The sequence below is a fragment of the Vanacampus margaritifer genome, chromosome 14 (assembly GCF_051991255.1).
Source record: "Vanacampus margaritifer isolate UIUO_Vmar chromosome 14, RoL_Vmar_1.0, whole genome shotgun sequence".
Taxonomy (NCBI): domain Eukaryota; kingdom Metazoa; phylum Chordata; class Actinopteri; order Syngnathiformes; family Syngnathidae; genus Vanacampus; species Vanacampus margaritifer.
Window position 1 is genome coordinate 20,448,680 of NC_135445.1, and position 23,808 is coordinate 20,472,487.

Genomic DNA, 23,808 nt, shown 5'->3' on the forward strand with positions numbered 1-23,808 from the left:
GGTGGAGAGGCGGGGGTTTCACTGAACTGGGCGTTTTGTTTTTGATTTTTTTGTTTTGTTTTGTTTTTGTTTAGTTCATTTCATTTTTTCCTTTCGGACACGATATTACAGGTTACATCGATCACATCATATCATTTGCAACATTGACATCCGGAAGAAGGGCTGATGGGTAGAAGCCATGGCTTATTAGTAACCCGTCCCCATCGATTCTTACTATACGCATCAGTCATATGCAAGAAAGTCCATTCTTTCTCAATTGTTGCGCCATTCTACACACTCCTCGCTCAGTTCATCTTGAATAATATCCATGTATAAGTTTGTCAGGTTCAGATGTAGACATTTATCAAATAAAGAGAGAGAAAGCATCTGGTTCCAAATTTATTGCTCAGGAGGAAGAGAAAACTGCAGCCTTAGTTTGATCGGTACAGAGTCTCTCTTGGTTCATCATTCAAATAGTCCCCTTATATGTACTAATCGGGGCATCTGATTACATGACAGAAAGAGAAAAACAACTCCTATCTCACTTCACTCTCTAGGTACGGCATGCAAGTCCGGGGGGCCCTGGCGTTCACTTGCGTCACGTCTTCTTATCAGTTGTCCTCACTCGGCAGCTGAGTCGTCACTTGCAACTTCACCCAATACAATAACACTCCTTTGCAATACATAGCAATCATAAACAGAAACTAGAAAAATTCCCGCGGAAATTTTGAATGGGACTGCTGACTCTTTGGTAATGAGCTGAACAGTTTAAAATTTAAACCACTGGAATCGCTCAAGAAATGTGGAAGTTAACCATAATCAACATCAACTAAAAGTATCTTTCTGTCCATAAAAAAATGTAAATGAGCTGAACAGTTTAAAATTTAAACCACTGGAATCGCTCAAGAAATGTGGAAGTTAACTATAATCAACATCAACTAAAAGTATCTTACTGTCCCTTTAAGAAACATGCACATTCACGCACGCACATTTGACTTGGAGCCGTCACGCGCCCCACATTCCATTGAGATTGCATGAGAGAAGCACCCCTTCAACAAAAGCCTCTCACGACTTAACGGTTGAAGATACATATTCAAGAAATGGCTCGTTAGAACGGCAAGGGTTTGGGGAACACGAGCATGTTCTCATTTTCTTAATCGGATAAAAAATGACCAAATGAGAGCAGGTTGAAAACTTATGATTTATCAGAAATGGAGAGAGGAAGGCGCCTGAAATTAACATGTACAAGACAGGCGAATTAGTCCGACTTCTCTTGCTTAAGGTGAAAATAAAGGTACTAAATGACACCTTAGCCAAATAAAAGTTAGTTTGTCTGAAAGAAGACACTCGTGACTACAAAATGTGAGAATTTGACGTCTAGTGACAAAAGATTGTTGCCATGGTGACGAGTTGAAGTGATGTCACGCACCCACATTGCATTGAGATTGAATGAGAGAAGCACCCCTTCAACAAAAGCCTCTCGCGACTTAACGGTTGAAGATACAGATTCAAGAAAGGGCTCGTTAGAACGGCAAGGGTTTGGGGAACACGAGCATGTTCTCATTTTCTTAATCGGATAAAAAATGACCAAATGAGAGCAGGTTGAAAACTTATGATTTATCAGAAATGGAGAGAGGAAGGCGCCTGAAATTAACATGGCAGAGATAGGCGAGTTGGTCCGACTTGTCCGAGCTTAAAGGGAAAATAAAGGTACTAAATGACACCTTAACCAAATAAAAGTTAGTTTGTCTGAAAGAAGACACTCGTGACTACAAAATGTGAGAATTTGACGTCTAGTGACAAAAGATTGTGGCCATGGTGACGAGTTGAAGTGAAATTTTTTCAAATACATTATTTGGTTCCCGGCACTGGATGGCTAATTAGCCAACAGAGTGTGTGAGAAAGCTAATTCAGCCACTGTCTTTGAACCCGAACAGGGGGGGGGGGGCTTTCATTCCTTAAAAAAGATTTCGACACTGAGCTAAAGATGGGAAAAATTCCTACAAAATGAGCTAAAATTCGTATCGGTCGGATAACGTATGCGCGCGCAGCGTGTCTTGGAAAAAGGTGCTTGAAGTGTGATTTTTTTCCCATTCATTCCCAATGGGGAGTTAATTTGGGAGTTTTTTGGGAATAGCGTCGCCAAGGTAACTGGGAATTCTTAGAAAAATAATAGCGCAGCGAGTCAGATCGAGCCGCATCGTTTGATACCTCATTTGTGCCGGTGCGATGTACGGTACGGGCCGCATTTTAGCGGAAAAATCGTGGAATAATATATAATAACTAGAAAAATTCCCGCGGAAATTTTGAATGGGACTGCTGACTCTTTGGTAATGAGCTGAACAGTTTAAAATTTAAACCACTGGAATCGCTCAAGAAATGTGGAAGTTAACCATAATCAACATCAACTAAAAGTATCTCACTGTCCCTGAACATGTATTTAAAAAAATGTAAATGAGCTGAACAGTTTAAAATTTAAATGACTGGAATCGGTCAAGAAATGTGGAAGTTAACCATAATCTAAAAATATGTCACTGTCACTTTAAGAGCACATACATTTTTGACTTGGAGCCGTCACGCGCCCCACATTGCATTGAGATCGCATGAGAGAAGCACCCCTTGTACAAAAGCCTCTCACGACTTAACGGTTGAAGATACAGATTCAAGAAATGGCTCGTTAGAACGGCAAGGGTTTGGGGAACACGAGCATGTTCTCATTTTCTTAATCGGATAAAAAATGACCAAATGAGAGCAGGTTGAAAACTTATGATTTATCAGAAATGGAGAGAGGAAGGCGCCTGAAATTAACATGTACAAGACAGGCGAATTAGTCCGACTTCTCTTGCTTAAGGTGAAAATAAAGGTACTAAATGACACCTTAGCCAAATAAAAGTTAGTTTGTCTGAAAGAAGACACTCGTGACTACAAAATGTGAGAATTTGACGTCTAGTGACAAAAGATCGTTGCCATGGTGACGAGTTGAAGTGACGTCACGCACCCACATTGCATTGAGATCGCATGAGAGAAGCACCCCTTCAACAAAAGCCTCTCGCGACTTAACGGTTGAAGATACAGATTCAAGAAAGGGCTCGTTAGAACGGCAAGGGTTTGGGGAACACGAGCATGTTCTCATTTTTTTAATCGGATGAAAAATGACCAAATGAGAGCAGGTTGAAAACTTATGATTTATTCGAAATGAAGAGGAAGAAGTCGCCCAAATTAACATGGGAGAGATAGGCGAGAGAGTCCAACTTCTACTCGCTTAAAGGGAAAATAAAGGTACTAAATGACACCTTAACCAAATAAAAGTTAGTTTGTCTGAAAGAAGACACTCGTGACTACAAAATGTGAGAATTTGACGTCTAGTGACAAAAGATTGTGGCAGTGGTGACGAGTTGAAGTGAAATTTTTTCTAATACATTATTTGGTTCCCGGCACTGGATGGCTAATTAGCCAACAGAGTGTGTGAGAAAGCTAATTCAGCTACTGTCTTTGAACCCGAACAGGGGGGGGGGGCTTTCATTCCTTAAAAAAGATTTCGACACTGAGCTAAAGATGGGACAAATTCCTACAAAATGAGCTAAAATTCGTATCGGTCGGATAACGTATGCGCGCGCAGCGTGTCTTGGAAAAAGGTGCTTGAAGTGTGATTTTTTTCCCATTCATTCCCAATGGGGAGTTAATTTGGGAGTTTTTGGGGAATAGCGTCGCCAAGGTAACTGGGAATTCTTAGAAAAATAATAGCGCAGCGAGTCAGATCGAGCCGCATCGTTTGATACCTCATTTGTGCCGGTGCGATGTACGGTACGGGCCGCATTTTAGCGGAAAAATCGTGGAATAATATATAATAATAACAACAAAAATAAACCACTGTCCTAGGTAGAATAACAATATGTGCCTGCTTGCTTCGCAAAGCAGTCCCATAACTAGAAAAATTCCCGTGGAAATTTTGAATGGGACTGCTGACTCTTGCAAGGTGGAAACACGCATGTACTGTATGTAGTACTTGTAGACATAGTGGTAGTAGTAGTATAGTAGTAGCACTTAGATACCTAATCAATTGGCCAAAATGGCCGCCGCTCTGGGCGAGCAGAGTGGCGAGAATCCTGGGCGTACCTAATCAATTGGCCAAAATGGCCGCTGCCCTGAGCGAGCAAAGTGGCGAGAATCCTTGGTGTACCTAATCAATTGGCCAAGATGGCCGCCGCCCCGGGTGGGCGGAGGGGAGAGAATCCTTGGCGACGCTAATTAATTGGCCAAAATGGCCGCCGCCCTGGGCGAGCGGAGTGGCGAGAATCCTGGGCGTACCTAATCAATTGGCCAAAATGGCCGCCGCCCTGAGCGAGCGAAGTGGCGAGAATCCTTGGCGTAGCTAATGAATTGGCCAAGATGGCCGTCGCCCTGGGCGAGCGGAGTGGCGAGAATCCTGGGAATACCTAATCAATTGGCCAAGATGGCCGCCGACCCGGGTGGTCGAGGGGGAGAGAGTCCTTGGCGTACCTAAAAAAAAAGTTGCTTGATCTGATTTGATCACTTTCGTTTTCCCATTCATTCCCAATGGGGACTTAATTTGGGAATAGCGTCGCCATGGTAACTCGGAATTCTTAGAAAAATAATAGCGCAGCGAGTCAGATGGAGCCGCATCGTTTGATACCTCATTTGTCCCGGTGCGATCTACGGTACGGGCTGAATTTTTGCGGAAAAATCGTGGAAGATGAAATAATAATAGTAACTAGAAAAATTCCCGCGGAAATTTTGAATGGGACTGCTGACTCTTTGGTAATGAGCTGAACAGTTTAAAATTTAAACCACTGGAATCGCTCAAGAAATGTGGAAGTTAACCATAATCAACATCAACTAAAAGTATCTCACTGTCCCTGAACATGTATTTAAAAAAATGTAAATGAGCTGAACAGTTTAAAATTTAAATGACTGGAATCGGTCAAGAAATGTGGAAGTTAACCATAATCTAAAAATATGTCACTGTCACTTTAAGAGCACATACATTTTTGACTTGGAGCCGTCACGCGCCCCACATTGCATTGAGATCGCATGAGAGAAGCACCCCTTGTACAAAAGCCTCTCACGACTTAACGGTTGAAGATACAGATTCAAGAAATGGCTCGTTAGAACGGCAAGGGTTTGGGGAACACGAGCATGTTCTCATTTTCTTAATCGGATAAAAAATGACCAAATGAGAGCAGGTTGAAAACTTATGATTTATCAGAAATGGAGAGAGGAAGGCGCCTGAAATTAACATGTACAAGACAGGCGAATTAGTCCGACTTCTCTTGCTTAAGGTGAAAATAAAGGTACTAAATGACACCTTAGCCAAATAAAAGTTAGTTTGTCTGAAAGAAGACACTCGTGACTACAAAATGTGAGAATTTGACGTCTAGTGACAAAAGATCGTTGCCATGGTGACGAGTTGAAGTGACGTCACGCACCCACATTGCATTGAGATCGCATGAGAGAAGCACCCCTTGTACAAAAGCCTCTCACGACTTAACGGTTGAAGATACAGATTCAAGAAAGGGCTCGTTAGAACGGCAAGGGTTTGGGGAACACGAGCATGTTCTCCGAAATCCCTCATTGGCGCCGCTTCGCTACACCGTCGACACGCCACTCAACCCCCCCCCCCCCCCACGTCGACGACAGACGAGACAAAAGCCTTACTGTATATTGTAGCAACGAGAGATGTACACAATTGAGATTTAGAGCCTACTCAAACTTTTCTTAGTTTTTTTTTACTGCACATTAAAACTTTAATGTAACATCTGCTAGCTCTTTGCTAGCGCTAGCAGGTGCAGCTAGCATGTAGGCTACCATCTCTAGCACTTAACTTTTCCAATCTTGTTAAAACAGCAACATAACGTTCAAACACATCAAATACGTTTCAATACATCGCCAGTATTAACGTGATGTAGTTTAGGATGGGGAAAACTTGCAAAATCACACTTATTTAGCATTATTCACCAGACTACAAACAATTGCCTTGCAACTTACCTCAGACGAGATGAAATGGGAGGAGTAGGTTCTCGAGAAACTTCTAATTGGTGTCATTAAAGCGTCTCTCATTGGCCACAGCACAGACAAGCAGAAAACGAACCAATCAGGGAAAAGAGAGAAGACTAGATCCAACTATCATCAAGATTGGTTGCATTCCATTGAGATTGTATGACAGACGCACCCCTGGAACAAAAGCCTCTCACGACTTAACTCTTCAAGATACAGATTCAAGAAATGGCTTGTTAGAACGGCAAGGGTTTGGGGAACACGAGCATGTTGTAATTTTTTTAATCGGATGAAAAATGACCAAATGAGAGCAGGTTGAAAATGTATGATTTATCCGAAATGAAGAGGAAAAAAACACCCAAATTAACATGGAAGAGATTGGCGAGAGAGTCCAATTTCTCTTCGCTTAAAGGGAAAATAAAGGTACTAAATGACACCTTAGCCAAATAAAAGTTAGTTTGTCTGAAAGAAGACACTCGTGACTACAAAATGTGAGAATTTGACGTCTAGTGACAAAAGATTGTGGCAGTGGTGACGAGTTGAAGTGAAATTTTTTCTAATACATTATTTGGTTCCCGGCACTGGATGGCTAATTAGCCAACAGAGTGTGTGAGAAAGCTAATTCAGCTACTGTCTTTGAACCCGAACAGGGGGGGGGGGCTTTCATTCCTTAAAAAAGATTTCGACACTGAGCTAAAGATGGGACAAATTCCTACAAAATGAGCTAAAATTCGTATCGGTCGGATAACGTATGCGCGCGCAGCGTGTCTTGGAAAAAGGTGCTTGAAGTGTGATTTTTTTCCCATTCATTCCCAATGGGGAGTTAATTTGGGAGTTTTTGGGGAATAGCGTCGCCAAGGTAACTGGGAATTCTTAGAAAAATAATAGCGCAGCGAGTCAGATCGAGCCGCATCGTTTGATACCTCATTTGTGCCGGTGCGATGTACGGTACGGGCCGCATTTTAGCGGAAAAATCGTGGAATAATATATAATAATAACAACAAAAATAAACCACTGTCCTAGGTAGAATAACAATATGTGCCTGCTTGCTTCGCAAAGCAGTCCCATAACTAGAAAAATTCCCGCGGAAATTTTGAATGGGACTGCTGACTCTTTGGTAATGAGCTGAACAGTTTAAAATTTAAACCACTGGAATCGCTCAAGAAATGTGGAAGTTAACCATAATCAACATCAACTAAAAGTATCTCACTGTCCCTGAACATGTATTTAAAAAAATGTAAATGAGCTGAACAGTTTAAAATTTAAATGACTGGAATCGGTCAAGAAATGTGGAAGTTAACCATAATCTAAAAATATGTCACTGTCACTTTAAGAGCACATACATTTTTGACTTGGAGCCGTCACGCGCCCCACATTGCATTGAGATCGCATGAGAGAAGCACCCCTTGTACAAAAGCCTCTCACGACTTAACGGTTGAAGATACAGATTCAAGAAATGGCTCGTTAGAACGGCAAGGGTTTGGGGAACACGAGCATGTTCTCATTTTCTTAATCGGATAAAAAATGACCAAATGAGAGCAGGTTGAAAACTTATGATTTATCAGAAATGGAGAGAGGAAGGCGCCTGAAATTAACATGTACAAGACAGGCGAATTAGTCCGACTTCTCTTGCTTAAGGTGAAAATAAAGGTACTAAATGACACCTTAGCCAAATAAAAGTTAGTTTGTCTGAAAGAAGACACTCGTGACTACAAAATGTGAGAATTTGACGTCTAGTGACAAAAGATCGTTGCCATGGTGACGAGTTGAAGTGACGTCACGCACCCACATTGCATTGAGATCGCATGAGAGAAGCACCCCTTGTACAAAAGCCTCTCACGACTTAACGGTTGAAGATACAGATTCAAGAAAGGGCTCGTTAGAACGGCAAGGGTTTGGGGAACACGAGCATGTTCTCCGAAATCCCTCATTGGCGCCGCTTCGCTACACCGTCGACACGCCACTCAACCCCCCCCCCCCCCCACGTCGACGACAGACGAGACAAAAGCCTTACTGTATATTGTAGCAACGAGAGATGTACACAATTGAGATTTAGAGCCTACTCAAACTTTTCTTAGTTTTTTTTTACTGCACATTAAAACTTTAATGTAACATCTGCTAGCTCTTTGCTAGCGCTAGCAGGTGCAGCTAGCATGTAGGCTACCATCTCTAGCACTTAACTTTTCCAATCTTGTTAAAACAGCAACATAACGTTCAAACACATCAAATACGTTTCAATACATCGCCAGTATTAACGTGATGTAGTTTAGGATGGGGAAAACTTGCAAAATCACACTTATTTAGCATTATTCACCAGACTACAAACAATTGCCTTGCAACTTACCTCAGACGAGATGAAATGGGAGGAGTAGGTTCTCGAGAAACTTCTAATTGGTGTCATTAAAGCGTCTCTCATTGGCCACAGCACAGACAAGCAGAAAACGAACCAATCAGGGAAAAGAGAGAAGACTAGATCCAACTATCATCAAGATTGGTTGCATTCCATTGAGATTGTATGACAGACGCACCCCTGGAACAAAAGCCTCTCACGACTTAACTCTTCAAGATACAGATTCAAGAAATGGCTTGTTAGAACGGCAAGGGTTTGGGGAACACGAGCATGTTGTAATTTTTTTAATCGGATGAAAAATGACCAAATGAGAGCAGGTTGAAAATGTATGATTTATCCGAAATGAAGAGGAAAAAAACACCCAAATTAACATGGAAGAGATTGGCGAGAGAGTCCAATTTCTCTTCGCTTAAAGGGAAAATAAAGGTACTAAATGACACCTTAGCCAAATAAAAGTTAGTTTGTCTGAAAGAAGACACTCGTGACTACAAAATGTGAGAATTTGACGTCTAGTGACAAAAGATTGTGGCAGTGGTGACGAGTTGAAGTGAAATTTTTTCTAATACATTATTTGGTTCCCGGCACTGGATGGCTAATTAGCCAACAGAGTGTGTGAGAAAGCTAATTCAGCTACTGTCTTTGAACCCGAACAGGGGGGGGGGGCTTTCATTCCTTAAAAAAGATTTCGACACTGAGCTAAAGATGGGACAAATTCCTACAAAATGAGCTAAAATTCGTATCGGTCGGATAACGTATGCGCGCGCAGCGTGTCTTGGAAAAAGGTGCTTGAAGTGTGATTTTTTTCCCATTCATTCCCAATGGGGAGTTAATTTGGGAGTTTTTTGGGAATAGCGTCGCCAAGGTAACTGGGAATTCTTAGAAAAATAATAGCGCAGCGAGTCAGATCGAGCCGCATCGTTTGATACCTCATTTGTGCCGGTGCGATGTACGGTACGGGCCGCATTTTAGCGGAAAAATCGTGGAATAATATATAATAATAACAACTAGAAAAATTCCCGCGGAAATTTTGAATGGGACTGCTGACTCTTTGGTAATGAGCTGAACAGTTTAAAATTTAAACCACTGGAATCGCTCAAGAAATGTGGAAGTTAACCATAATCAACATCAACTAAAAGTATCTCACTGTCCCTGAACATGTATTTAAAAAAATGTAAATGAGCTGAACAGTTTAAAATTTAAATGACTGGAATCGGTCAAGAAATGTGGAAGTTAACCATAATCTAAAAATATGTCACTGTCACTTTAAGAGCACATACATTTTTGACTTGGAGCCGTCACGCGCCCCACATTGCATTGAGATCGCATGAGAGAAGCACCCCTTGTACAAAAGCCTCTCACGACTTAACGGTTGAAGATACAGATTCAAGAAATGGCTCGTTAGAACGGCAAGGGTTTGGGGAACACGAGCATGTTCTCATTTTCTTAATCGGATAAAAAATGACCAAATGAGAGCAGGTTGAAAACTTATGATTTATCAGAAATGGAGAGAGGAAGGCGCCTGAAATTAACATGTACAAGACAGGCGAATTAGTCCGACTTCTCTTGCTTAAGGTGAAAATAAAGGTACTAAATGACACCTTAGCCAAATAAAAGTTAGTTTGTCTGAAAGAAGACACTCGTGACTACAAAATGTGAGAATTTGACGTCTAGTGACAAAAGATCGTTGCCATGGTGACGAGTTGAAGTGACGTCACGCACCCACATTGCATTGAGATCGCATGAGAGAAGCACCCCTTCAACAAAAGCCTCTCGCGACTTAACGGTTGAAGATACAGATTCAAGAAAGGGCTCGTTAGAACGGCAAGGGTTTGGGGAACACGAGCATGTTCTCATTTTTTTAATCGGATGAAAAATGACCAAATGAGAGCAGGTTGAAAACTTATGATTTATTCGAAATGAAGAGGAAGAAGTCGCCCAAATTAACATGGGAGAGATAGGCGAGAGAGTCCAACTTCTACTCGCTTAAAGGGAAAATAAAGGTACTAAATGACACCTTAACCAAATAAAAGTTAGTTTGTCTGAAAGAAGACACTCGTGACTACAAAATGTGAGAATTTGACGTCTAGTGACAAAAGATTGTGGCAGTGGTGACGAGTTGAAGTGAAATTTTTTCTAATACATTATTTGGTTCCCGGCACTGGATGGCTAATTAGCCAACAGAGTGTGTGAGAAAGCTAATTCAGCTACTGTCTTTGAACCCGAACAGGGGGGGGGGGCTTTCATTCCTTAAAAAAGATTTCGACACTGAGCTAAAGATGGGACAAATTCCTACAAAATGAGCTAAAATTCGTATCGGTCGGATAACGTATGCGCGCGCAGCGTGTCTTGGAAAAAGGTGCTTGAAGTGTGATTTTTTTCCCATTCATTCCCAATGGGGAGTTAATTTGGGAGTTTTTGGGGAATAGCGTCGCCAAGGTAACTGGGAATTCTTAGAAAAATAATAGCGCAGCGAGTCAGATCGAGCCGCATCGTTTGATACCTCATTTGTGCCGGTGCGATGTACGGTACGGGCCGCATTTTAGCGGAAAAATCGTGGAATAATATATAATAATAACAAGAAAAATAAACCACTGTCCTAGGTAGAATAACAATATGTGCCTGCTTGCTTCGCAAAGCAGTCCCATAACTAGAAAAATTCCCGTGGAAATTTTGAATGGGACTGCTGACTCTTGCAAGGTGGAAACACGCATGTACTGTATGTAGTACTTGTAGACATAGTGGTAGTAGTAGTATAGTAGTAGCACTTAGATACCTAATCAATTGGCCAAAATGGCCGCCGCTCTGGGCGAGCAGAGTGGCGAGAATCCTGGGCGTACCTAATCAATTGGCCAAAATGGCCGCTGCCCTGAGCGAGCAAAGTGGCGAGAATCCTTGGTGTACCTAATCAATTGGCCAAGATGGCCGCCGCCCCGGGTGGGCGGAGGGGAGAGAATCCTTGGCGACGCTAATTAATTGGCCAAAATGGCCGCCGCCCTGGGCGAGCGGAGTGGCGAGAATCCTGGGCGTACCTAATCAATTGGCCAAAATGGCCGCCGCCCTGAGCGAGCGAAGTGGCGAGAATCCTTGGCGTAGCTAATGAATTGGCCAAGATGGCCGTCGCCCTGGGCGAGCGGAGTGGCGAGAATCCTGGGAATACCTAATCAATTGGCCAAGATGGCCGCCGACCCGGGTGGTCGAGGGGGAGAGAGTCCTTGGCGTACCTAAAAAAAAAGTTGCTTGATCTGATTTGATCACTTTCGTTTTCCCATTCATTCCCAATGGGGACTTAATTTGGGAATAGCGTCGCCATGGTAACTCGGAATTCTTAGAAAAATAATAGCGCAGCGAGTCAGATGGAGCCGCATCGTTTGATACCTCATTTGTCCCGGTGCGATCTACGGTACGGGCTGAATTTTTGCGGAAAAATCGTGGAAGATGAAATAATAATAGTAACTAGAAAAATTCCCGCGGAAATTTTGAATGGGACTGCTGACTCTTTGGTAATGAGCTGAACAGTTTAAAATTTAAACCACTGGAATCGCTCAAGAAATGTGGAAGTTAACCATAATCAACATCAACTAAAAGTATCTCACTGTCCCTGAACATGTATTTAAAAAAATGTAAATGAGCTGAACAGTTTAAAATTTAAATGACTGGAATCGGTCAAGAAATGTGGAAGTTAACCATAATCTAAAAATATGTCACTGTCACTTTAAGAGCACATACATTTTTGACTTGGAGCCGTCACGCGCCCCACATTGCATTGAGATCGCATGAGAGAAGCACCCCTTGTACAAAAGCCTCTCACGACTTAACGGTTGAAGATACAGATTCAAGAAATGGCTCGTTAGAACGGCAAGGGTTTGGGGAACACGAGCATGTTCTCATTTTCTTAATCGGATAAAAAATGACCAAATGAGAGCAGGTTGAAAACTTATGATTTATCAGAAATGGAGAGAGGAAGGCGCCTGAAATTAACATGTACAAGACAGGCGAATTAGTCCGACTTCTCTTGCTTAAGGTGAAAATAAAGGTACTAAATGACACCTTAGCCAAATAAAAGTTAGTTTGTCTGAAAGAAGACACTCGTGACTACAAAATGTGAGAATTTGACGTCTAGTGACAAAAGATCGTTGCCATGGTGACGAGTTGAAGTGACGTCACGCACCCACATTGCATTGAGATCGCATGAGAGAAGCACCCCTTGTACAAAAGCCTCTCACGACTTAACGGTTGAAGATACAGATTCAAGAAAGGGCTCGTTAGAACGGCAAGGGTTTGGGGAACACGAGCATGTTCTCCGAAATCCCTCATTGGCGCCGCTTCGCTACACCGTCGACACGCCACTCAACCCCCCCCCCCCCCCACGTCGACGACAGACGAGACAAAAGCCTTACTGTATATTGTAGCAACGAGAGATGTACACAATTGAGATTTAGAGCCTACTCAAACTTTTCTTAGTTTTTTTTTACTGCACATTAAAACTTTAATGTAACATCTGCTAGCTCTTTGCTAGCGCTAGCAGGTGCAGCTAGCATGTAGGCTACCATCTCTAGCACTTAACTTTTCCAATCTTGTTAAAACAGCAACATAACGTTCAAACACATCAAATACGTTTCAATACATCGCCAGTATTAACGTGATGTAGTTTAGGATGGGGAAAACTTGCAAAATCACACTTATTTAGCATTATTCACCAGACTACAAACAATTGCCTTGCAACTTACCTCAGACGAGATGAAATGGGAGGAGTAGGTTCTCGAGAAACTTCTAATTGGTGTCATTAAAGCGTCTCTCATTGGCCACAGCACAGACAAGCAGAAAACGAACCAATCAGGGAAAAGAGAGAAGACTAGATCCAACTATCATCAAGATTGGTTGCATTCCATTGAGATTGTATGACAGACGCACCCCTGGAACAAAAGCCTCTCACGACTTAACTCTTCAAGATACAGATTCAAGAAATGGCTTGTTAGAACGGCAAGGGTTTGGGGAACACGAGCATGTTGTAATTTTTTTAATCGGATGAAAAATGACCAAATGAGAGCAGGTTGAAAATGTATGATTTATCCGAAATGAAGAGGAAAAAAACACCCAAATTAACATGGAAGAGATTGGCGAGAGAGTCCAATTTCTCTTCGCTTAAAGGGAAAATAAAGGTACTAAATGACACCTTAGCCAAATAAAAGTTAGTTTGTCTGAAAGAAGACACTCGTGACTACAAAATGTGAGAATTTGACGTCTAGTGACAAAAGATTGTGGCAGTGGTGACGAGTTGAAGTGAAATTTTTTCTAATACATTATTTGGTTCCCGGCACTGGATGGCTAATTAGCCAACAGAGTGTGTGAGAAAGCTAATTCAGCTACTGTCTTTGAACCCGAACAGGGGGGGGGGGGCTTTCATTCCTTAAAAAAGATTTCGACACTGAGCTAAAGATGGGACAAATTCCTACAAAATGAGCTAAAATTCGTATCGGTCGGATAACGTATGCGCGCGCAGCGTGTCTTGGAAAAAGGTGCTTGAAGTGTGATTTTTTTCCCATTCATTCCCAATGGGGAGTTAATTTGGGAGTTTTTGGGGAATAGCGTCGCCAAGGTAACTGGGAATTCTTAGAAAAATAATAGCGCAGCGAGTCAGATCGAGCCGCATCGTTTGATACCTCATTTGTGCCGGTGCGATGTACGGTACGGGCCGCATTTTAGCGGAAAAATCGTGGAATAATATATAATAATAACAACAAAAATAAACCACTGTCCTAGGTAGAATAACAATATGTGCCTGCTTGCTTCGCAAAGCAGTCCCATAACAAGAAAAATAAACCACTGTCCTAGGTAGAATAACAATATGTGCCTGCTTGCTTCGCAAAGCAGTCCCATAATAACAACAAAAACTAGAAAAATTCCCGCGGAAATTTTGAATGGGACTGCTGACTCTTTGGTAATGAGCTGAACAGTTTAAAATTTAAACCACTGGAATCGCTCAAGAAATGTGGAAGTTAACCATAATCAACATCAACTAAAAGTATCTCACTGTCCCTGAAAATGTATTTTAAAAAATGTAAATGAGCTGAACATTTTAAAATTTAAATGACTGGAATCGGTCAAGAAATGTGGAAGTTATCCATAATCTAAAAATATGTCACTGTCACTTTAAGAGCACATAAATTTTTGACTTGGAGACGTCACGCGCCCCACATTCCATTGAGATCGCATGAGAGAAGCACCCCTTGTACAAAAGCCTCTCACGACTTAACGGTTGAAGATACAGATTCAAGAAATGGCTCGTTAGAACGGCAAGGGTTTGGGGAACACGAGCATGTTCTCATTTTCTTAATCGGATAAAAAATGACCAAATGAGAGCAGGTTGAAAACTTATGATTTATCAGAAATGGAGAGAGGAAGGCGCCTGAAATTAACATGTACAAGACAGGCGAATTAGTCCGACTTCTCTTGCTTAAGGTGAAAATAAAGGTACTAAATGACACCTTAGTCAAATAAAAGTTAGTTTGTCTGAAAGAAGACACTCGTGACTACAAAATGTGAGAATTTGACGTCTAGTGACAAAAGATCGTTGCCATGGTGACGAGTTGAAGTGACGTCACGCACCCACATTGCATTGAGATAGAATGAGAGAAGCACCCCTTCAACAAAAGCCTCTCGCGACTTAACGGTTGAAGATACAGATTCAAGAAAGGGCTCGTTAGAACGGCAAGGGTTTGGGGAACACGAGTATGTTCTCATTTTTTTAATCGGATGAAAAATGACCAAATGAGAGCAGGTTGAAAACTTATGATTTATTCGAAATGAAGAGGAAGAAGTCGCCCAAATTAACATGGGAGAGATAGGCGAGAGAGTCCAACTTCTACTCGCTTAAAGGGAAAATAAAGGTACTAAATGACACCTTAACCAAATAAAAGTTAGTTTGTCTGAAAGAAGACACTCGTGACTACAAAATGTGAGAATTTGACGTCTAGTGACAAAAGATTGTGGCAGTGGTGACGAGTTGAAGTGAAATTTTTTCTAATACATTATTTGGTTCCCGGCACTGGATGGCTAATTAGCCAACAGAGTGTGTGAGAAAGCTAATTCAGCCACTGTCTTTGAACCCGAACAGGGGGGGGGGGCTTTCATTCCTTAAAAAAGATTTCGACACTGAGCTAAAGATGGGACAAATTCCTACAAAATGAGCTAAAATTCGTATCGGTCGGATAACGTATGCGCGCGCAGCGTGTCTTGGAAAAAGGTGCTTGAAGTGTGATTTTTTCCCATTCATTCCCAATGGGGAGTTAATTTGGGAGTTTTTTGGGAATAGCGTCGCCAAGGTAACTGGGAATTCTTAGAAAAATAATAGCGCAGCGAGTCAGATCGAGCCGCATCGTTTGATACCTCATTTGTGCCGGTGCGATGTACGGTACGGGCCGCATTTTAGCGGAAAAATCGTGGAATAATATATAATAACTAGAAAAATTCCCGTGGAAATTTTGAATGGGACTGCTGACTCTTTGGTAATGAGCTGAACAGTTTAAAATTTAAACCACTGGAATCGCTCAAGAAATGTGGAAGTTAACCATAATCAACATCAACTAAAAGTATCTCACTGTCCCTGAAAATGTATTTTAAAAAATGTAAATGAGCTGAACATTTTAAAATTTAAATGACTGGAATCGGTCAAGAAATGTGGAAGTTAACCATAAACAACATCAACTAAAAGTATCTCACTGTCCCTGAAAATGTATGAAAAAAAATGTAAATGAGCTGAACAGTTTAAAATTTAAATGACTGGAATCGGTCAAGAAATGTGTAAATTAACCATAATCTAAAAATATGTCACTGTCACTTTAAGAGCGCACATCCATTTTTGAGCCGTCACGCGCCCCACATTCCATTGAGATTGCATGAGAGAAGCACCCCTTCAACAAAAACCTCTCACGACTTAACGGTTGAAGATACAGATTCAAGAAATGGCTCGTTAGAACGGCAAGGGTTTGGGGAACACGAGCATGTTCTCATTTTCTTAATCGGATAAAAAAATGACCAAATGAGAGCAGGTTGAAAACTTATGATTTATCAGAAATAGAGAGAGGAAGGCGCCTGAAATTAACATGTACAAGACAGGCGAATTAGTCCGACTTCTCTTGCTTAAGGTGAAAATAAAGGTACTAAATGACACCTTAGCCAAATAAAAGTTAGTTTGTCTGAAAGAAGACACTCGTGACTACAAAATGTGAGAATTTGACGTCTAGTGACAAAAGATCGTTGCCATGGTGACGAGTTGAAGTGACGTCACGCACCCACATTGCATTGAGATTGAATGAGAGAAGCACCCCTTCAACAAAAGCCTCTCGCGACTTAACGGTTGAAGATACAGATTCAAGAAAGGGCTCGTTAGAACGACAAGGGTTTGGGGAACACGAGCATGTTCTCATTTTCTTAATCGGATAAAAAATGACCAAATGAGAGCAGGTTGAAAACTTATGATTTATCAGAAATGGAGAGAGGAAGGCGCCTGAAATTAACATGTACAAGACAGGCGAATTAGTCCGACTTCTCTTGCTTAAGGTGAAAATAAAGGTACTAAATGACACCTTAGCCAAATAAAAGTTAGTTTGTCTGAAAGAAGACACTCGTGACTACAAAATGTGAGAATTTGACGTCTAGTGACAAAAGATCGTTGCCATGGTGACGAGTTGAAGTGACGTCACGCACCCACATTGCATTGAGATTGAATGAGAGAAGCACCCCTTCAACAAAAGCCTCTCGCGACTTAACGGTTGAAGATACAGATTCAAGAAAGGGCTCGTTAGAACGGCAAGGGTTTGGGGAACACGAGCATGTTCTCATTTTCTTAATCGGATAAAAAATGACCAAATGAGAGCAGGTTGAAAACTTATGATTTATCAGAAATGGAGAGAGGAAGGCGCCTGAAATTAACATGGCAGAGATAGCCGAGTTGGTCCGACTTGTCCGAGCTTAAAGGGAAAATAAAGGTACTAAATGACACCTTAACCAAATAAAAGTTAGTTTGTCTGAAAGAAGACACTCGTGACTACAAAATGTGAGAATTTGACGTCTAGTGACAAAAGATTGTGGCAGTGGTGACGAGTTGAAGTGAAATTTTTTGTAATACATTATTTGGTTCCCGGCACTGGATGGCTAATTAGCCAACAGTGTGTGTGAGAAAGCTAATTCAGCCACTGTCTTTGAACCCGAACAGGGGGGGGGGGCTTTCATTCCTTAAAAAAGATTTCGACACTGAGCTAAAGATGGGAAAAATTCCTACAAAATGAGCTAAAATTCGTATCGGTCGGATAACGTATGCGCGCGCAGCGTGTCTTGGAAAAAGGTGCTTGAAGTGTGATTTTTTTCCCATTCATTCCCAATGGGGAGTTAATTTGGGAGTTTTTTGGGAATAGCGTCGCCATGGTAACTGGGAATTCTTAGAAAAATAATAGCGCAGCGAGTCAGATCGAGCCGCATCGTTTGATACCTCATTTGTGCCGGTGCGATGTACGGTACGGGCCGCATTTTAGCGGAAAAATCGCTGGAATAATATATAATAATAATAACGACAAGAAAAATAAACCACTGTCCTAGGTAGAATAACAATATGTGCCTGCTTGCTTCGCAAAGCAGTCCCATAATAACAACAAGAAAAATAAACCACTGTCCTAGGTAGAATAACAATATGTGCCTGCTTGCTTCGCAAAGCAGTCCCATAATAAACCACTGTCCTAGGTAGAATACTAATATGTGCCTGCTTGCTTCGCAAAGCAGTCCCATAATTACTACACTATTACGTTGACTTGTTTCCCAAGAGGCAATTCACTTCAACACGGCAAATGTATAATAATCCTCCAAAATAATTCTTAAATTTCCCTCCTGTTTATTCTACATTTGCCTCCAAAAATTTTGTCATCAAAAGAACTTTCATAAAGGCTTTATTCAGTTGAATCATTTACTGGATGACAAACTTAAACATTCCATCATGTCCCCTTTTTATGTTTTAAGTTTTAAGGTGTGTAAAATAGGACGGCAGGAGAAATTATCTCATCATTGGTTTGGTCATTAGTGTCCCCTCCATCACCATAATTTGCAGAAATAAGCAAAGGGTACATCTCTCGTAATTTAGAATTTGTGGGAGCGACGACGGTTGAGATAAGTCGGACGAGTAATGCGCGAATGCAGGGAATACAACAACATCCACACAGCACAAGAATTGAGGTGAACAGAGTCATAGAAATCATGACAGAAAATACCAAACTTTTATATTTTCCAAACGTTTTTCCCACCACTCGTCCCATGCTGAGGTGGACACACCTGAGTGTTCTTTCATCTTTCGATTCAGGGTGCGCAGGCCTTCAATGGCTCTCGTGAGGGACCCATCCGGAGATGTGTTGTTTGGTATAAATGTACAACACTGGTCCCCAAACATAGCGCAAACGCCACCTCTCTCTGCCAGTAGCATGTCGACCGCAATGCGGTTCTGGAACGCCATGAGTGATGTTGTAGCCAATTGTTCTCTTGACAGCTATAAATCCTTCTTCAGTATAATTCCCCAATTTTTGTACATTGTAATGGATGTAGTTGATTCGGTCTACATTTTTATTGGGTGTTACCCATATAAAAATAGATTCCCACCCCGCTGCAATTTGATTTGCCAACTTATACTCATCCGGAACGCCGCGAGGAACTCCAATTGCATCCAAATAGGTTGGTCCACCGTCCCACCAGGAAGCACGTCGCTTTCTCGAGAGATGGTGGAGGGGATCATGAACTGAAACTGCTCTCTGAATATCCCCCAGTGTGGATGGAAAAATAAACACCGGTAACAGCAGAGACACCAATGCACAAACACCAGTTGCATCTTTCAAAGAATCAAACAATTTGGTGAATGAATAGCCTTCACGGTCACAAAGACCACACAACATAGCACCGCAAATCTTATCCACGCAATAGCCATGTCGACCGAGAACCCCTAATTAGGTTAGGCGTCTTGGAAAACTTCACTGACCGCAGGTATTTTCAGATTCTATATATCTGCTCCCACCTTTGAATCAGACTTTCGCTCACCCTCCCTGTTGGGTTTGTCGGTTGAGATGACCTTTTTACAATGCGTAAGATGTATCCAAGTGTTCCTTGCTTCAATCTTTATGGCCGTCGGCGTGGTCAGCAGCACTTGATGAGGGCCTTCCCACTTTGGAGAATTCCAGTGCTTCTTTTTGAGGCTTCGGATCAGTACCCAGTCTCCTGGAGCTACCAGTTCTTCCTGTTGGAGAGAAGCACAATCGCCTTCTGTTAATTTCAATTCATCTCTTTTCTCTAATGTTTTTAGCATGTAATCGGCCAAACTGGCTTCGTTGCCACTGTTAATGATAATGAATAATAATAATAAAAAATTTTGAGAATAAATTAAAGCCATATGTCGTATATATTTTGTGTATCTATCCTACCATTCCCCCTGTTGACACATGGGTCACACCATGTGTCAATATAGCGGCCCACTTATAAAGATTTTTATTTAATTTAATGTCACATTTTCTTCGATGGCTTTTTGTTTGTCATCCTGTTGGGAAGCTGATTTTTCTAGTCATGCATTATTCCTATTGTGGGGACAGTGCCTCAAAAAATGCCCTGTCTCCCCACAACACCAACAGGCGACTTCTTTTGGGCCTGTGGCGTAGCCGCGCCCCTTGCCGGCGGGTCCTATTTTAAATTGAGGTCTACCCCTTCCTCGGCCCCTGTTTTGGTAAAAACCTTTTTTTCGTCTTTTATTTTTGGACTCTTTTTCGATTTTATCATTACTTTTATCTTCCCTCCTTTTTTGTGCCATTACCATCCAAAATTCTGTATCCTCGTATCCGTCTTTGCTCATTTTCTTATTATTTTTTCGTGTGGTTTTTATTTTATCTTGCAAGTTAAATATTTTTTGTGTATTAAGCTGGCCAGCAAATTCATATTTCGTTATCCACAAATTTAAATGTTTTGTTTTAGAAGGACATTGGTTTTCTACAAACTTGCAGTCCTTACATGTTAACTGTTGTTTCGGGTCTTTCTTGTTGGCTTTTTTGCTATTTGTTTTCTCCATGTTGGAGTCAGCGATTCTCTTAAGGAGATTAAACTGACTTTAAATCCCCGAACAAACAATAATGAGGTAGCGAACCTCCACTCACACCGAGGTAGCGAACCTCCACTCACACCCCCTCTTTATTTACGCGCGTAGGACACCGTCGCCCTCTTTTATAGACTCTCTCTGTCTCTCTTTTATAGACTCTCTCTGTCTCTTTACGCAACATTGACTAGTATTCTTACGGTTTTGATTCACCCCACTTTTATAGACTCCCTCTGTCTATTTCTCAGTCCCCTCTTCCCAGTTTCATAGACTCCCTCTGTCTATTTTTCAGTCCCCTCTTCCCAGTTTCATAGACTCCCTCTGTCTATTTTTCAGTCCCCTCTTCCCAGTTTCCCCTCTTTCTTTTCCTCAGTTTTATAGACTCACTCTGTCTGCTTCCCTGTTTTATAGACTCTCTCGCTGTCTTTTCTGTTTTATAGACTCACTCTGTCTTTTTTAGTTTTAAGTTCGTACAGGACACCGTCGCCCTTAACTTTAAACGGACACTTATTTACCAAAAATCCGCCAATGAAAATATAAGTGTCCTACCAGTGTTGCCTTCTCCCTTCCTGGCTTGCTTCAACCTTTAGTCCCCAGAAACAGGGCCGAGGTCCAGTCCCCTAAAATGGGACAGCTGCCGTGGCCACGGTCTTTCTTGGTCGTCGGCTCTGCCTCTGGGCACCTCCGGTATGTTGCAATCCGGCTCGAAGGACCAATTTAAATGTCAGGTTCAGATGTAGACATTTATCAAATAAAGAGAGAGAAAGCATCTGGTTCCAAATTTATTGCTCATGAGGAAGAGAAAACTGCAGCCTTAGTTTGATTGGTACAGAGTCTCTCTTGGTTCATAATTCAAATAGTCCCCTTATATGTACTAATCGGGGCATCTGATTACATGACAGAAAGAGAAAAACAACTCCTATCTCACTTCACACTCTCTAGGTACGGCATGCAAGTCCGGGGGGCCCTGGCGTTCACTTGCGTCACGTCTTCTTATCAGTTGTCCTCACTCGGCAGCTGAGTCGTCACTTGCAACTTCACCCAATACAATAACACTCCTTTGCAATACATAGCAATCATAAACAGAAATTACTACACTATTACGTTGACTTGTGTTTCCCAAGAGGCAATTCACTTCAACACGGCAAATGTATAATAATCCTCCAAAATAATTCTTACAAAGTTGCAGCTAGTACCAAACATTTGGAATTGGTAAATCAGTTCCCGGAAGCCACCAACAGGCCCACCCAACCAGGCAAGCTGCCAAGGCGAGCGCATGCTCCTTCACCAGTAGCGTCTTTGCTGACCTTGGATCAGCTTTCACATATGTTGTGGCTTCCAGAAGAGTAGATCCGCTTGCATTCTGCCCATTGCATCCACAGCAATGTTCCCTCGATTCTGGTCAGCTCAGCCACCACTGTTACCTGCATCCAGATGATGCTTAGATCTTGACACTCCTTAGCGCCCACCAAGGCCACCCACCAGATGAATAGGCCCCATTTGCTCCATCCCAGAACCATGTTTACCAACCCATTGTAAATATTTACAGCAGATACATTGCAGCCACAATACAACCTTATCACGACAACCTTGCATGTTGCATCAAATGTCCAAACAGAAATAGAGCCTGACAACACAGGAACAGCAATACATGCAGGTGTTTAAACAAGAGTTAATCCCTGGCAGTGTCAGCAAGTAATCATAAACTACTGTATATATACTTGCATTATTCAAATCATAAAAGCTCCAGTTTTGGGTTAATTAGTAATATGTTACAATAATTTAATTTGGGTAAAACATAATCCACAATTTAATGATGTGAGTTACTGATTGCAGTTATCTCTCAAACCCCACCAATTCTTCCACTCCTTTCACAATCCGTAGTATTTCCGTCTCAGCTTTTGTTTGAATGAAGATCCGACAGTCTTTTGTCCATGTGTTCTTGATAAGTCCATTCTTTCTCAATTGTCGCGCCATTCTGGCAAAGTCAGCATTTCGTTTTGTAAGATTTTAATTGAAAAAAAAAATCATCTCTTCCACACTTAAGGGTTATAACTCTATAGAAGTCTTTAAATACTTTTTAATTTTTTTTCAAGTTGAATTGAATTATTTCACCTGTAGAAGGATCTTTAACTGCATGTATTGTGTTCTCTGAGATCGGTTTTCTTATCTTTCTTGCTAGCAATTTTGTAGATTTTGATCCCGCCTCATAGTATTTCTGTTTAAAATATAACAACTTTTTTTCCGTTTTATCAGCTAGCATGTTATTGATATTTTTTTTTGTCTTTTGAATTTGTAGTTGAGTTTGTTCTAAACTTGTTATCATAAATTCTTTGTTTAAGTTTGTCACACTCCTCTTCATATGCTTTCACCCTTGCTTTCTTAAGCCATTATGTCTTAGCAATCAGTCTTCCTCGAACAGCCGCCATTATTACCCCATTATTATTTACTTCTATATATTGTGTAATATCTTTTTTTATTTCGTCAACCACGCCTTGGTTATTAAGAATTCCCTCATTTAATCTCCATGTCGTGACTTTCCTTCTACTTTTAATCTTGATTGTACTGTATACACCATTATGATCCTAAACATCTGCACATCCAATTTTACAGTTTTCCATCTTATGCACATCAGATTTATTCAAAAATAAATAGTTAGCTATTTAATTTTGGGGGTCTTTGGTATAACTGTAGCTTCTCGCGTACGCGTCTCAGCGTCTCTGAGCTGGAAGTCCCACGATCAATTCATCTCCATCCTCTCTCAGCCCGGTCGCGTCCGGCTCCTCTGTCGTCACTGCTGGGCTCGCTCGTTCACGTTGAATCCTCTTCCTCTCGCATCTCGCGCCGCCTCTGCAGCGCTGTCGCAGCCTTTGACGCCATCACTCCAGTGTATCCTCATTTTGGTGTATGGTGTTTGAAAACAGATTCCCTGTTCCTTGAGAGCTTTCTTGATGTGTAGATAAAAACATCGTTTCTGCACAATTTCAGTGGGGTAGTCATGCTCAAACTGAATAAGTTTCTCCTTTACGGTGATCCTTTCTGCCCATGCCTTCTTCAGTAACATTTCTTTTGTTTCAAACTTGAGAAAGTTGACCACTATCGCCCGGGGACGATCTCCTTGCAATTTAAATGGTGTTGTACGATGTGCCCGTTGCATTTGTAAATTAGTCTCTTCGGGCAGTTCAAGCACGTTCTAGAATAAACGATTCAAGTACTCCATCACCGAACCTCCTTCACTGTCTTCAGGGACTCCAAAGATTCGCACATTGTTCCTTCTCAATCTGGCTTCGAGGTCCGTTAGCTTGTCCTGCATCGCCTGGGTCCGGGCCAGTAGCTTTTCCATGGTGGCGTTAGC

At 41.6% G+C, this 23,808-nt stretch overlaps 1 protein-coding gene across 5 annotated transcripts in view; it reads left to right on the forward strand.

Annotated features, from left to right (window-relative positions):
* The window catches only part of sptan1 (spectrin alpha, non-erythrocytic 1), a 146,185-nt gene that overhangs the window by 57,987 nt on the left and 64,390 nt on the right, over nt 1–23,808 (forward strand). The gene's annotated exons all lie outside the window — the stretch shown is intronic.